Source organism: Pseudoliparis swirei, chromosome 16 (genome assembly GCF_029220125.1).
Source record: "Pseudoliparis swirei isolate HS2019 ecotype Mariana Trench chromosome 16, NWPU_hadal_v1, whole genome shotgun sequence".
Lineage (NCBI taxonomy): Eukaryota > Metazoa > Chordata > Actinopteri > Perciformes > Liparidae > Pseudoliparis > Pseudoliparis swirei.
Genome location: NC_079403.1, coordinates 15,411,444 through 15,427,626, shown reverse-complemented (window position 1 = coordinate 15,427,626; position 16,183 = coordinate 15,411,444). Strand labels below are relative to the sequence as shown.

General features: G+C 40.3%; 1 long non-coding RNA gene across 1 annotated transcript; it reads right to left on the bottom strand.

Annotated features, from left to right (window-relative positions):
* Nucleotides 1-7,090: 7,090 nt before the first annotated feature.
* On the bottom strand, nt 7,091-8,360 carry LOC130206267 (uncharacterized). Its single transcript, XR_008834067.1, has 2 exons — nt 7,521-8,360; nt 7,091-7,386 (listed from the first exon to the last, which is right to left on the bottom strand). It is a non-coding gene; the product is annotated as an uncharacterized LOC130206267 (long non-coding RNA).
* Nucleotides 8,361-16,183: the final 7,823 nt, after the last annotated feature.

Here is a 16,183-nt window from a genome sequence, read left to right as displayed (position 1 = left end):
TAAACTTGTGAATATTTTACTTGGATTCCTTCTCCTGGTCTTTGCCCCCCAGTGGACCTCAGCTGACCCCCTCCACCTAAAATAAAAGATCGGGTATGACAGCTGCCTGCCTTCAGAGACCATACTGTAAAGAAATAGTGTGTCATGCAGAACACTTATCACGTCCCTCATTGTATATGACAATGAGCTAAAGCTTGTAATAACTCTGGCGTTAACAGAGGTGATCCTTAAATCATGTGTTCATTGAGTGCACAACCTGAAGACCTCCTCAAGAAGCACACAAACCCTTTTGACTCAAACAACTTCACACCTTCAACTTCAGACCTTCCAGACGTTGACAGTTGGTTGTTGACACCCAGCGAACCATTCCTCATCACATCAGAGGCACCGCCGGCTGTCATTCCCAGCTGTCTGCTGTCCGTCTGCTGTCAACACTTATGATGAAGCTTCATGAGCCGTCTTATATGTAGCTGGGCCCCTGGTCTCGCCGGTGGTTGACAGACATGTCATGGGTCAAAGTTTTATTGTTTTCTGGGTGCACTGTCTTTATTAGATAAGAGGTCAATATTATTTTCATGATTAATTAAGAATTTTGTCCGGGGGACACCACCTATGTTAGAGTCTGACATGATTATCCAACACATTCTTACGTTTATGCGTCAAATACCGCAGCTTGGTCATTGTCCCGAAGCAAAGATTCTGCATATGAGTGCCGAACGTGCAACAGTTTTGGTTGTAGTCCGAGTAATATTGACGAATCACATGTGTATATGCTTTTGGTTGAATGCATTGCAATGCACACAGTCAATGATTTAGTTATGTATTGATTTAAAATCAACTTGTAAACGGGCCAAGACAACCCGGTTGTAGACATGGGGTCTGGACTCTAACTCCAGTTTTCCATCTCTGGTTGATAATCAGACTGTTAACAATGAATAAGCGCAGGGAAGAGAAAGTCTGGAAACTGGCTGCTGGCTTCATCTTTTTCATAGAGACATGAGTACAGTGCAACACTAAATTGCTTAATGGTTTTTGCGATTTACAGTTTACTAGGCCTACTAAAAGACAGTAGAAGTTTCACTGACAGGTGTTTATGGCATATTGTTTCCTGGATTTAGTCCTTGAGCTCAGATTACCACATGACACACTGAGACAGATCACAAGTATACAGTGACACATAATATCAAACTTGGACTCACACCCTCACACTTACTGGCTCTGTCTCACGCTCACACACCCACAAGCATACCAAATATAAGAGTGCTATTATAAAACATCACTGCTTCACATCCTACACTGGCACATCAGTTTCTTTTTTTGGAGTCGGCAGTTCTGTATTGTATACAACTGTTTGACCAAAAGAAAGGACGTTTCCCTTCTAGTGTGCTTGCATCACGAACAAATCATTTGCCAAATATATTAAATAAAAAACGAAACCTCTGAATCAGTGAAATGGCATATTCAATATTTTGTATGATGTGTTTTTTGTTGTCTTTTTTTTGGTGCTGTTTATAGGATGTAACAATGAAAGTTTAGTGTAAAAATCACGATCACAGCTGCTGCTCAACAAGCAGATCCCCACCCTGTACGTTGGCACTAACTGATACTTCACACTGTAACTCCACACTCCTTCTTTTTGGCCTGGAATTGTTTCCTTCTCTTTAACCTTGAGGACAAAGATAACCCTGTGAAATAGTTTTGAAATTCCTTCTACTGAGCTCCAGTGAGAGCACTTAGTTTGACCCTCTCAGCAGTGACTTCACCGCCGAGAGGTTGTGTGTATGTGTGTGTGTGTGTGTGTGTGTGTGTGTGTGTGTGTGTGTGTGTGTGTGTGTGTGTGTGTGTGTGTGTGTGTGTGTGTGTGTGTGTGTGTGTGTGTGTGTGTGTGTGTGTGTGTGTGTGTGTGTGTGTGTGTGTGTGCGCAATTACATTTATAATTTAAAAAAAAGTTTTAATGAGCTCAGGACAAAATGAAACAGACTGTTCCCTGTCCACATTCAGCTGTCTGGAGTCAACGCTGCTGTTCATTTCGGTGATTGTTCTTGAACCGAGATCTTAATCTTCTCCCTTCTTTTGACAAGGCAACAGCCATCATGTGCCCCAAGAACAAATTCAATTATCTTGAAGTACATTTAATGTCCATCAATTAGGGAGCAAAGAAGGGTCTTCTCTGCTCCCTCAAGATTAACTTGTTAAGTGTGTCAAATGCTCGAGTGGCTACAATCAAAAGCATCAACCCAGCTATTTCCACACCATGCGAGGTGTAAAGCTGTCTACAAGGTGGAAATATGTCTCCAACTAAATCAGAGATGACATCTACTCCTCCAAGACCTCTGCATTGGATAACAAGACCCTTTCAACACTTGAGGCCCAACACCTCAGGCCCTGACCCTGAGGGTGTAATGAGCCTGTCTGCGGTCCCATTCTCAGCTGCTGTAGGAAGAGTTGTCCTCTTACATCGTCTTCATCTGCAGTCGTCGCCGGATATGTCTCTCTGCCACGTATGAGCAAACTTTGAGGGAAAAGGAAGAAAAAAAGACACTTTGGATTAATTTTTTAGACAATCTGAAGTGTTGTCCATGTTGATTGGAGTGAAGCGCTCCGGGCTGGACTGCATTGGTTGTCTCGGGAAGAGGCCATAACGGCTCCATTATGTCCCCCATGGGTTCCTTTGAAAGATGGAAAAGGAGAGAGGTGGAGGGAGAAACTAGTAAAGTTCAAAGGCAAGAAGGTCGCACGAACAGAAAAGGTAAGATGGCATGGGCAGGTGTTGGGCAGGTTTAGTGTGGACCTGGTTCATCGTAGTTTAGCAAGTGAACATGTCAACATTTGATCATAAGGGCAACACAGAGCACAGCTGGGTTAATGGGAATGCCGACAGTTTTGCAGCTTTTTGGATACAGAAGTATTCAAATTAACATTTTGATGAAGATGAAGAAGAAAAAAGTCAGACGCATGTTATTACAATGCAATACACCAAATTCCCTCGAGATCAATCCAACATTTGTGGAGACATTCACTCACAATTACTCATGGCTCAAGGGAAAAGTCAGAGAATCAGCAAATTCTACAAGACTGCAAAAAGCATGACTCTCCGTCCCAACGAGCATGGCAGTGCATCCAATAGATGTTGAGATATTTCATTCTGACAGTGGAGCAGGGCTTCAGAAATAGCCACGTTATCACGACGGTGGGTTTTTTTTACAGTTCAAATGGACTTGCTCATGTCGCATAGGTATAAGAGTGAATTCAATGAAATCATAAAACATATTTCAAGCTAGCGTCGGAATTATAACCAGCAGTTGTGGTGTAAATAAACAAGGTACTGAGCTCAGCGCTACAGCTCTTGAATGTATTTCTTGAGCAAGTGAAGGTCACTAGAGCTGTCGAGGGCTTTAGGGAAAGTGCGCGTCTCTCTACAAGGCGATGACGTGGTCGTGTACGGCTGCAGAGACGATGACGACCGACTCACCGCCCAGCCGTGCACTCCCACAGCTCCACACCTCGGCTTTAGAGCGACGCTCTGTAACCTTGAGGGCATTGTTTCGCTACCAGGGTGGAACATACCAATCTGAGTTGAGATTCTCATTCTCAGCTGTTCAACGTCTCTTGCTGTCTGTCTTCGTCTCATGACAAAGACAGACAGCCTGCTGACAGACATTTCTGTCAGATGTCTGGAATATGAAAATGCAAGGTTTGTAGACTTGAAGAATATATCTTCCATCTGTGTCAGATGGTGTGAAACACTTTCTGTACTAAGAATATAACAAGAATGCATTGTCAATGTTAAACTTAGAAACTCAGAGATCAATTATCTGGTGATGTGGTGTGTGTAGATGGCATTGCCCTGGCATCCAATACCACTGTAAAGAATCTCTGTTATCTTTGATCAGGACTTGTCCTTTATCTCCCATGTGAAGCAAATCTCAAGCACTGCATTTTTTCATCGATGCAACATTTCAAACATCCGGCACATCTTGTTTCAAAAAGATGCTGAAAAACTGGTTTACGCGTTACTTCTAGACTGGATTACTGCAACTCCTTATTATCAGGCTGCTCTAATAAGTCTCTTATGTCCCTCCAGTTGATCCAGAATGCTGTCGTCATACGTCATTACAAGTAAAAGTATTACATTGACAAAGTCACTTAAGAATAGTAATATTATTGGCAAATATGTACTGAAAATATCAAAGTAAAAGTACTCAAAATTCAGTAAAATTGCAACTGAGCGATATACTATTTTATTTCATATCATTGTAACAGTGGCACAAAAAAGCATTTAGTTGTTAAAGGTGGTGCACGTTTGACTGTTTTAAATACTGATGTCAATTTAAATGTACAAAGCCTTGATAACAGATATATAAATGTGTGTTAATATACTCAATATAAATATATTTAAATATATGTATATTAAATATATATGCAGCATCATACTGAGCTTTCCCATCATCAGAAGACTGCAACCAGAAAGAAAAGGAAACGTTCTCTCACCTTAAATATGTTTGTATTATATATTTAAATATATTTATGTGAATATACTATAAGTAAATATATACAGGCCCTTGCTGCCCACCACATTTATAAATAATATAATATATAGATAAAGAATTCTCCACTATAATCTTAAAAACATATACACTATTCCTTATATCAAGAATGTGATCTTTAACAATATCAGAAAAACACATCAGATATTCAGTAATAATGTAGGTGGTCTGGTCTTGATTTTCATAAAGGAAATGCTGAGTGATTTTATTTTAAAATAATGTTGTTTTTGGCCATGTTTCTTTCAGAAATGTTGATAGCCCAAAAAGAAAAGTTGTTACAAGCACAACAATCGAGCTGAATCGATCCCTCAATCAATCAATTGAATGAGAAGCGGATGGAAAAAAAGAAATATGAAGACGAAAATGTTCTTTTCTAGAAATGTAGCAATATATGAACAATAATTAATAATTTAGTATGGTTTCCTAATGAATTACTAACTTTTATTTATTTATTTTATTGAATAGATGTTTTTTTAAATCTATTTATTTCTCAATGTATATATTTTCTATACATTTAGTCCATGTCTAAATTAAGGAGACAAATGAAAAAGTGTCCTTCGGGACAGAGAGAGGAGGAAAGCCCCTGTGCACATCACGTGTATTTTTTTATTTCTCTTTGTGGAGTTAATGGTAAAGTTATAGGATGAATAACTAGAACATTTCGTAATAAATTTAGATGGTGTGGCTAACACATCAAACTAAAACGGGGACAGTTCAAAAACTATAAGAGTCATCAAAAATGCTGAATTATAAAGTTATAGCTAACAATTTTGCCAACATTTTAAAGGTGGAATTGTTTCTTTAGCTGAATGTGTACCGATATTGTCAGGTTTTAAAGTTGAAAAGTGGAAGCGGATTTGAAGATTTCCACCATTGGATCCCATTCATTATTTATTCCATAAAAAAATTGATCATTTGGAAATTTAAAAATATAAAAAATATTTGAAAATATACGGTAAAAATTACGGCTGAAATTATGAATATCTTAGAAGCTTTTAAAAGTTGAAGAATTTCTCCATTGTGATCCCATTCAAATTAATAACCATCAAATATTTATAATATGAACAGTTGAAAAGTTAGAAATATGAAAAGTCATAGCAATCATGAATCTGAAGGAGCTGAATATTTTAATATTTGAACAGTTTCGGTAGCTTAATATATGAAGGAGGAGAAAGGGTCCAAAATACGTACAGAAGCATTAGAATAAGTTTAAATAAAGTTTACAAGATTAATAGTTGGACTGCTGAAGCATTGCAACTAAGAAGCCCACAGGGCAATAGTCGGTGCACGTGCAGCAGCAAGGCTCTTTGAGCTCAAGGCTCTATGAGCCTGCTGCTGCAAGCCACACCGAATTATAAATGCATTAAAGGGTTGTTGATTGAGTTGCGCGCTCCGGAAATGAAAAAAAGTAGGTATATAAAAAAGTAATACATTTGATTGTATTCTGTTTGATATCATATTGTGTGGTAAAGTTTTCACATCATTCATGCTCGACTCAAACCAAATAAATGATCTAAAATCAGGTTTTCCACTCTGACCAACTGTGAATATTGATGTTTTCTTATTTTAACTTGTTAATCCGAACTTCGATGAGTTCAGTGTGCGCGTGCAGGTAGAGCCCTAGTGGTGCTCAAGCACCTGCCCTTTTGCCCTGGATGAGAAAAGTGCCCTTTCTGTATTCAAGTCAAATACACATTATTGTGGTCGTCATGCTCCGGTTTATTTTTTCTGTTTTTTAGATGTGACGGGAGTTGTTCTTACAGAAAGCCCGTCGGCCCAAAGATGAACGGGACGATGAAAGTCTCCGTTTGATTCCTTCTACAGGTTGGACCCGACATGCCACGTTCAACGAGTCCAGAAGGCCGAGCCCTGTGTCCGGCTGCTGGGAGGCGAGGAGCTTCCAGACTCTCCAGGAGCTGCTGGACGAGGTGCCGGCTCATGTCTCCTGTCCTCAGCCTCCAGAGGACGTCATTCATGCTGCTGAGGTCCAGCGGCTGTGGAGACGTCCTCCTCCATGTTGTCTGTTCTTTGGTTGTTTCAATGTTCTCCATCCAGTTAGGAGTTTGGTATAAAAGCATCATTTCATAAACTGCTGTTACTTACTTTCCTATTTTCTATTTTTGTCAATGAAACTCTTGTAAATATAAATGAGGCATTGCTTTAGTTGGATTATTTAGAGTGAAGATATATGTTGGTATTTGTTACTGATTGTTGCCAACTGACATGACGCATGTTGACGTTTTGCCATGTAGGATGTTTTGTACGATAAAATATCTTTGTGGTCATTTAAGCTATTTTTGGCAAAACACAAAACAAAAATATAATTTTTGGTTTAATCATTTACCCGTTATGAAGATGAAGAATTAGCACTGGCATAAACTAACAATATATGACTGACATTAATTAATAAGAATCAACACAATAAGTAAATATAAAAACTATAACATTGTAGTGCATAAGTCTCAACCATTAAAGTTGATTTATAACCCAATGTGAACATCATAACTATTTGCTGACCCAGTAGTTTTGAATAAAAAGACATATTTTGATGTTGTGGTAAATGTATTCATTAAAATCAGGAGATAACAATCTACATACTGTACACAGTTTACATGAACATACAGGATTCCATGTGACAAATGAAAGAATGATGATGTCTTGTTCAGGCTGAAGCGCCCGTCTTCTTCACAGCTGCTTCCTGTGTGGGCGGGGCGGGCGGTGTCGGGGGTTTGGGTGGACGGGCGGGGGGGGTCCTGATTGACTTGTGTCGTGGTCTGCTGAAGGTGACGGGTTGGTTGACATCCACCTCCAGCTGGGAGAGAGACAGAGGAGTCCTGCCCTGTGAGACACAAACACCAGACATGAATACGTTTGAACTGAACTCCACAACCGTTACATTATTGGGTTGGATCTGGCCTCCAGTGATGGGATCGTATTACTGATACTTCTGTCGTCTGAGTGAGGATTACTTACTCCGCCCACTGAAAGAAAGGCAACCGCCGCTCTTCTTCTGGTCCTGTAGTCCTTCATCCTTCTCATGTGGTCCTCCCTCGTCATCTTCTTCGTCGTCGTCAAGGAGATCCTGGAAGTTTCTTCTTGTATCACAGCAATCGATACCTAAATAAAAAACTTGGAGACTTTTCTTAATGTTCGTAAGTATAACCATGTTACTGATAAAGTGCCAACCAGCCTTCCCCCGCCAGGCGCGAGGGAAGGCTGGTTGGCACTTTATCCGTCCTGCCGGGCAGTCGGGCTCCTCCTCTTCCTGCTGCTCCTGGTGGACTCTTCTGGTTTCTGGGGGACGGGCCGGAGCTGCTTCAGGACGTTCCACAGCTGGTTTCTAATTTAATTGTATATATTGTGTGTCTGTCTATTGTAAACTATATTTTCACATACAAGGAATGTGTCATGGCGGGTGGTGCAACATTAGACAATAACATTAAACAATCAACAATCAACAAAGTGCAAGAATTGTAACATTACATTTACAGTAGAATATAAAATAAAGTGCCCATACAAACCAATAACAGTCCTTTAAACAGTGTAGTGTAAGTTTAAAGGGACAAGTGTATCACTAACCTGATAACTTACCTGCGGGCCAGTCCCTGGCGGAGTCGGCGGATGGCGCGGAGCTGGCGGAACCGGCGGCGGATGTCTGGGTGTCGGAGTCGGCGCCGGAGCTCGTCTGGTGTTAAAAGGGCAAAGACACGCAACAAAGACACACGCGCATTATGAAGCCTAATGTCCGCAATGTTATCTTCCTCGACTAACCTGACGGCCGTAGGGAGGCCAGGAGCTCCATCGTAGTCTCCACCAGCTGAAGGGAAACATTTAAGGATTCTTCATTCAATAAAATAGTTCTGGATTACATTGAGCAATAATAGATTCAGATTCCAGCTGCTAACCAATAAGTTAGCAGGTCAATGTGCAACTGTTTAGACTCGTGAGCCACACCTTCCAGACTAAACAATGTTTCATATCTTCTCACTTTCCCCTTTATAAACCTTTAGTTGTGCGACAGGAGGGTTAATTGTCAAATAAATAGTTTATGGGATAGTATTAATTAAAAGGAGCAGATGTTTGTTGAATAAGTGACGTTTCAGTCAAACAGTCAAAACAAACCAACTCATTGTCTCAATCAGATGCGCCTCTAACACACCTGGTGCGATGACGTCACGCTGACGCATGATTCAATTTCAGAATTAAGAATTAATTAATTAATTTTCTTCAGAAATTTAAATGTAAAATCTGTCATATTTGATACCCTCTAAATAAAATAACATTGTTTTAAATCCACTACACTAATAGTTAACACATACCACAGATATCCAGCGACTTTTAAGACATTCCGGTCCTGAAATAATCATTTTACACAGAGAAACCTCCACCACATCTGTATTTTTCAAACAGGCCCCTTGACATTGTGAACTGTTCAACTATAAACTCAAAAGGTTTCACTAGTTTCTCAACTGAGAAAGTTTTAAATGGTTTTAAGGTAAGAACCAATAACAAAAATGCTAATATAAATATAAAACTTACCTCTGGCGTCGCCCCGTGCGTACAGGTGGTCCCCCATTCTCAGGCTTCTCGGGAGGAAGTCAGTCACTAGAACGAGATTCAAGGATAACTTTCAGCTAGCGGTCAACAGCTCGAGGAGTTAGCTTCACAGCTCTGGTCAACCAGAGGGCTCAAGCTCGGGTTGAGGTCAAAGTGCAAAGGAGCCGAGGCTCAACGTTCGGCTGTTATGCAGCCTCGGCCAGGTCGTTACCATGGCAATGCGCGCGTCTTGCTTGCGTGCCCACAACTTAAATATCTGGATCCTTTTCAAATTCAAAGAAGGGCATCTGAATATGAATACCCGAAAGTTTTAGACCGATAGCTCTGAGTTAAGGGCCCCAAAAACAGGTCCATGCGAACTTTATGGTCTACGGCTACAGACAGCGCCGCCGCTCCCATAACGCGCACTACGCGCTGTGCGTAGGGCACCAAGTCCTGAGGGGGCTCACTCAAAGAAATGACTCATTGGATGAACTCAATTAAATTGTTGGCAGGTTTTCCATCCAATAATTATATGCAACTCCAACTCAAATTTAGCACATCAGTGCAATAAAATGTAATTAAGTTAGTCCAACTCATTTGTATCAAATACATCTAAAATAACGATATTCATTGAATTAAATTAATTTGTGTTTGTCCAACTCAAAATATAAACTAACTAACAAAATATGCAAACTCCACACAGAAGGAACGCCCCGACTGGGAATTGAACCCACGGCCCTCTGGCTGTGAGGCGACAGTGAGAGCCACTGCACCACCGTACAGCCATGAAAGTGTCTTCACCTCATGTAAACAACGCATTCTCAGCTGGCGCATGCGCAAAGGGTCGTCCTCAATGAAACACATTTATTTTTGAGTTGACATGCACACCATCTAACCTAAATAAATCTAATAAATGAAAGTATTCATACATTTTGTGTTACACCCATTAAATATAAATATCTTCGTTTTGTAATTGATTTATTTAAATGTATCAAACAATATTTAAATGCGTCACCTCGAAGAAGGGCTTGAATCGTTTTTTTGAGTGCACCACTAAATAGACAACTAAAAAATCCTCATAGTTATAATAATTATAATGCCGATATTATTTCAGTCTCGAAATATTAGGCACCTTTTAGGCATGTATATCACAAAACAGGCAGAACAAGAGATATTTAATCGCTCAGCTAACTCTACTTCACAAACAAAGCACCGCGACAACGAGCACAGTGCATTTTAATGTTAAATAAATCACTTTAATATGATAAAGTAAAAGGATCAGACGTGTGTACAATAAGGCCCGTTTCAACGGTCACAACAGAGCAGCTCCGGGTCACGCGCAGCTCAGGTCAGGCGGCCCGCGCGTTCCCGATGGTTACCATGGTGCCGAGTTTATGCATTTTACGGGGTACATTTGAGAATTCTATAAAAATGCTTGAGGCGCCATCTTTTTTGGGAATTTCAAAGTTACATTTCAACGTTTTGATGCCTTACAACTAAAATAAAAGGGGTTTCGAGGCTTTGCACTAATTGTCAACACATTCCGCACATCTCCCGACATTTTCAAGACATTCTGCAGCCCAAATCTCATTTTACACGACGAATCATCGACTGAGTCACTTTTCACAAAATATGTTTTCCCAAAATGTCCTGTCAACATTATAAACGTTAAAACTCAAAAGGTTTCACTGATTTCTAAACTGAGAACACTTTTATGGATTCAAGGGGATACGCTAAGAATAAAAATGCTAAATTAAATGTAGAAATGGTCTTACCTTATGGTCCAAATCACAGCCCGGTCGCTTCAGCAGGGGCTCGTCCTCGGCTCTCGGTCTCTCGTAGTCCGGATCTCGTGTAGTTCTGTAAGACAACAAGTTTTGTTTCCAACAAAAAGACTCAAGCAGTGCAAAAGTCTCAGAGTTTCCTTCACAGGTTTGGGTTCACATGTTTGGGTTCACAGGAGGGTTCACAGGTGAGGTCTGCTCGTGTCAAAGTCCAAAGTGCAAAGGGCAGAATCCGAACGTCCGCGGCCTTAAATAACCTCGGTTCGGTTTCCATGGCATTGACTGACGTGCGTGCGTGCGTGCGATTGAGCAATACAGAGAGACATATTAATTATTTACCCTATATTTTTTTAATATAATTGATTCATATGAGTTATTATTATTATTATTATTATTATTATATTATTAAAATATAATTGATTCATATGAGTTATTATTATTGTTATTATTATTATTCTATTATTATTCATCAGTAATCTGTATGAGCTGTAAAGCCAAAATGGATGCTAAATGAAATATATTATATTATATATTATTATCTTATTATTTATGAGGGATCATTTACAGTGCATGATGAGACACACTGCAACAGTATGGAAGAAGAAAACAAAATGTACACAATGCGAAGCTACATATATAGCACATTAAAAGTAATATAAATATAATATAATATTATTAATTAAATGTAATATACTTTGTTATCGTGGAATATTGTAAATCATAATGATGATCTTGTTGTAATTAATCACGCAGCATATGGAGCCTTATTATTTGCTTTAATGGGTTGCACATCTACTTCTCTTTGATGATTGGCAAATGGGTGAGAAATAGATGACGCGGGCTTGCAGGTGTATGGTCTTCCGACTAAACTACTTCATTTATTTGACAGCTACGTTTCCCCTCTCAACTTCTTGAAACTGTTAGAGAGGTCAAATGATTACTGTCCATTATCTTTTTTCTTTTGTTCTTTTTTAAACAAATAATGTCTTCTCTTATTTGGAAATATTGAAAGGTACATAACACAGTAAACATTAACTGATATGTCCATTGTTTATCATCTTTTTATTGAATATCAGATAACAAACCCACTCCCCCCACCCTCCCACTATATACACCTAGAGTACAGGACATTAAATACATAAACAATACATACAAAGAGGTCACCTCATTTCGCCGAGCCAGACCTACACACACACACACACACACACACACACACACACACATCTGGAACATCTGTATGTAGACACACCTGCACAGAGTCAATATAGTATCACACAAATACAATATATCCAGAAATTAAATGACAACATGAGTTGTTCTTCTTCTTTGAGCACGGCCAATTCTACCACATGCCTTGGGGAAAAGACACAAATGAACATATGAAATAATCAATTGTAAATCTACAACTGGCACTTCTCCGGCTCAAGATTTATTTCCCAGGGACGTAGACACATTTTTTCTTCATTAATCAGTATTTAAGAATAAAACTTATTCTCTCTGTCATCAATTCCCCCCAAATGTGTTTGGATATCCGTCGGGGCATTTATTTGAGTTCTTGTGAGAATTTCGCCTCGACCTGCTCCGCGGCCCTCACAAGGCTTGTTTACTGACCGTTTACTGACGTTAGTTATGTCGAGAGAATAGAGAGAGGGAGAGATGTACAGGCAGGCATCTTCTTTGTGTTGTTTTATAAATGCTATTTAGACAATTTCGAAAGTATGTTGAATTTATTAATTCATTTTAGAAATGTCACAAGAATTCACAGCTAGAAAATAGCAACTAAACTATGCTAGCTCTCGGTATCATGCTATCCATGTGCCACATTGTTTACTGTGGTAGCCTATGTGTCTCTTTGTTTTGTCTGTTCCAGTTTTACAAAGATCAATCTTGTATGAGTAATTGCAGAGGCTGAAAAGAGTAAACGCAAGAAAAAACAACACTTGTAATAACTACTTACTAACCGAGAGTGAGGTCATGCCGGGAAATATCAGACTTCCATAAAAACGTTATAAAGCCTCAGTCTGATATTTCCCGGCATGACCTCACTCTCGGTTCGTAGTTAGTTATTACAAGTGTTGTTTTTTCTTGCGTTTACTCTTTTCAGCCAAGCGGGAAAGGTTAGTAAGTTGTTTATTATATGGCATTTTCTGGCTCCTATTGTTTTGTAAATTCATGTCATTTTGTTCAGCTCTCATGTCTCACGACACGATGTGTTTCAGGTGTTTCGTAACAACCAGTTACGTGCTCACTTCAAGTTACAGTGAACAATAGAAAAATCATTTTGTCGATGGGTGCCCTTTTTTGAGTTTGAGCACCTGCCCCCCAAGATGTCTGAACACGTGCCTGGTTCTACATCACACGGCTAGTGCGTATGGTCTTCCAGAACCAGGAGGAGAGGGAGAACAGCACATCAGATCCTCTGATGGAGGCCCCATCAGGTCTTGTGGTGCCCCCTGCAGGCTCCAGCTCTCCTCATGCTCCAGTCGTGTCTCCAGCTCTTCCTGAGCTGGGAGCCCTGAAGGCGGACCGCAGAAACTCTGTCAGACGCATCGAGGTCGACGGCAGGACTGTGACCCGAGTCATCTCTCCGGTGTACCGCTCTCACAGCACTGAACTGAAAAACCGCTGGAGAGTGAGCGAATACCGGGGAGATGGACCTCTGTCGATTTAATAAGAGGTCTCCTCAGAGTCGGGGCAGCAAGAGGAAGGACAGCAGCAGCTGCCCGTCTCCTCCAAAGAAACGCCTCCGAGTCTGACGGGACGGCTCGGAGGGATTCCTTGTCAAGGATCCTCCTGCTTGAGACATGTTGTGTCCTGAGCGACCCCCCAGGTAGCGTCTTGCACCTGGGGCCTGTCCACCTTTTTATCCAGAGACTTTGAGGTTTAGTCCTCAGGGCCGGCCTGTGCGTCTTGCAGGGCCGGGGAGGCCCCAGGTAGCGTCTTGCACCGGGGTCTTTGTGGACTAAACCTTGTTGTCTGAGGAGGAAACATTTGGATATAGTTTGGTCATTATGGATTTAGCCCAGGTCAGCGTTTTTGGTGCGTCTGGCACCTTTCTTTATTTCTTGGAGCTGGCCTGTGGGTCCACTTGGTGAAACTAAAGGGAGCGACGGGGAACTCACTTCCTGAAACAACACCAAATGGAGTTATTGTCGCTGACTCATCATCCGTTGAGATGGAGCTTCAAATGTCTGCTCTGCTCTGAAACGACACCCAGAGTGAGCTGATTGGTAGGTCGTCCTTTACAGACGATGGAGGAGTGAGATGACCCGAATATTAGAAACACTTGAGAATATTAATGGTGTCCTCCTTATCATCTGTTTGTCTTGAGACAAAACGAGACGAGACGGCGTGAACTGTGAACTCTCTGGTCCAAGAAGATCGATGCAGGTTCATTTATTCATATTATGGTGAGAATCACGATGTGTATCAATATTTCTTCTGAATCCCTCGTTGCTGAAGTTATGAACTGATTTTCTCTGATCTGCCATTTGTCTTTCAGATACTGACGAGAAGACGAGACTGTCAACCACCTCATGGACACAGGTTGTTGTTGGTTGTTGATGTTGTTTATTTACTGTTGTCTCCTCTCGTGTTCTTTGTTGTCTTTCAGAGAGGACAAGAAACGACATGAGGAAACAAGAAAAAGTGGACAGAAGAGAAGAAAGGAGACAGGATGCACTGTGAACCCTCATTTCAGAAGATAAATATGCATTTATTGTTGTTCTCAAAATTCTTAATTTTTAAAAAGTCGTTTATGAACTATTATCTCTTCCTGTCTTTATTTTGTATTTTGGAGAGAGGTGAGGACACGACTCAGTGACTCATCTAAAGTGACATCACAGTGGTCAGCCAGTAGAATGGTGTTGTTAAAGGTTTCAGCGTGGGCGTTTCCTCCACTGCAGCACATCTGAGAGATGAAGTGGCTTTCAACAGGAAACGTCAGCATGAAGCGTCATGTGTTCTTTGTCTGACAGATTACTGTCCAGCATAAATCGTTGGAGGGCTCTTATTAATACACACTACATTGTGACAGTTCCGCAGTTTGAGGCGTAAAAAAATCGACGTGAACATTTGAACCAAAGCTACTAATACATTTTAATAGTTTTACTGCTTAAAGGAAGTCAGGTATTACAGGATACAGCAGTATGTTTTTAACATTTATTTGTATTATAACAAATTAAAAAAGACAATAAACAATCAGTTTCAAGCACAATCACTTGATATTTGTCGTATGTATTTGTCATAAGTATATGTTGGTGACCAAAAAACATTTACAGGTGAACACATTATGAACCCTGAGTTTGATGAATTGATTAAGAGTTCTGCTCAAAACACAACGGGAACCAAATATCGTCGGTTTAGATAGAGAATATCTGGAGAAAGAATTCAACCATTCTTAGTCCGTGTGGCTCAGATTTGAACCAGGAAGGCGGTGTAACAGTGTGAGCAGGGCCATGACAGGAGGCATCAGATCAGCCGGGTCCATTGGACCCCATGAGACGTGAAGTCCCAAAGACTCCGAGGAGGAAGCAGAGTGAATAATATGTGATGGAGAGATGTAAATTCTTCATAAGTAGAGAGAGAAGAGTCATATTATAGTATGTAAATAAATAAGGTCCTGGTATAGTATGATGTTGCTCACTTGGACACATAGGACATCCAGGCGTGCTTGGGTTTAAGAACTGTTTTTACTGAAAGCACATATAAGTACATCACGATCAGTAGCGCAACTGCATGCTGCAGGCTGTTTTAGTCTATTTCTAGCTAATAAAACGTAATGTTTTCCCTTAAACATATACATAGAACATCTCTGCTTACACTACCAACTCACTACTTCATTCACCCGTTCTCACAGGTTACAGGTGGTCAGTCCACTGTTTCTCATTCACTAGCACGACTCGGTGACGCACTATATCCCCTTCGACACATCATAACATTACATTTGCGCAACTCCGACATCCAGACATATTCACATATTTTGTATCTCAAAAAGTATTTAAAAAATATGAATACAGAAGGTCACCTTCACAGCTGTGCCAAAGAATTACAAATTGTAAAGTCCCAATTTTCTTTTAAACAAAATCCTTCAGAATCCTCTGAAAGTAGGAAGAGTGTTTTTTCCTTACATAAATGAAAACAAATAAAGAGTATTTGTTATACTTTTTATCTTACACATTGTAGCAGACTCGTGACCTTTGATAAAGAAACTTGAGGTCAAGTTATGTTGCCAGCAGACATCAGGCTCTTTATTGTTGAAGCATTCGTTATTCTTTCCCTTTGTATTATCTTCTCTGTATTGTTAAATACAGA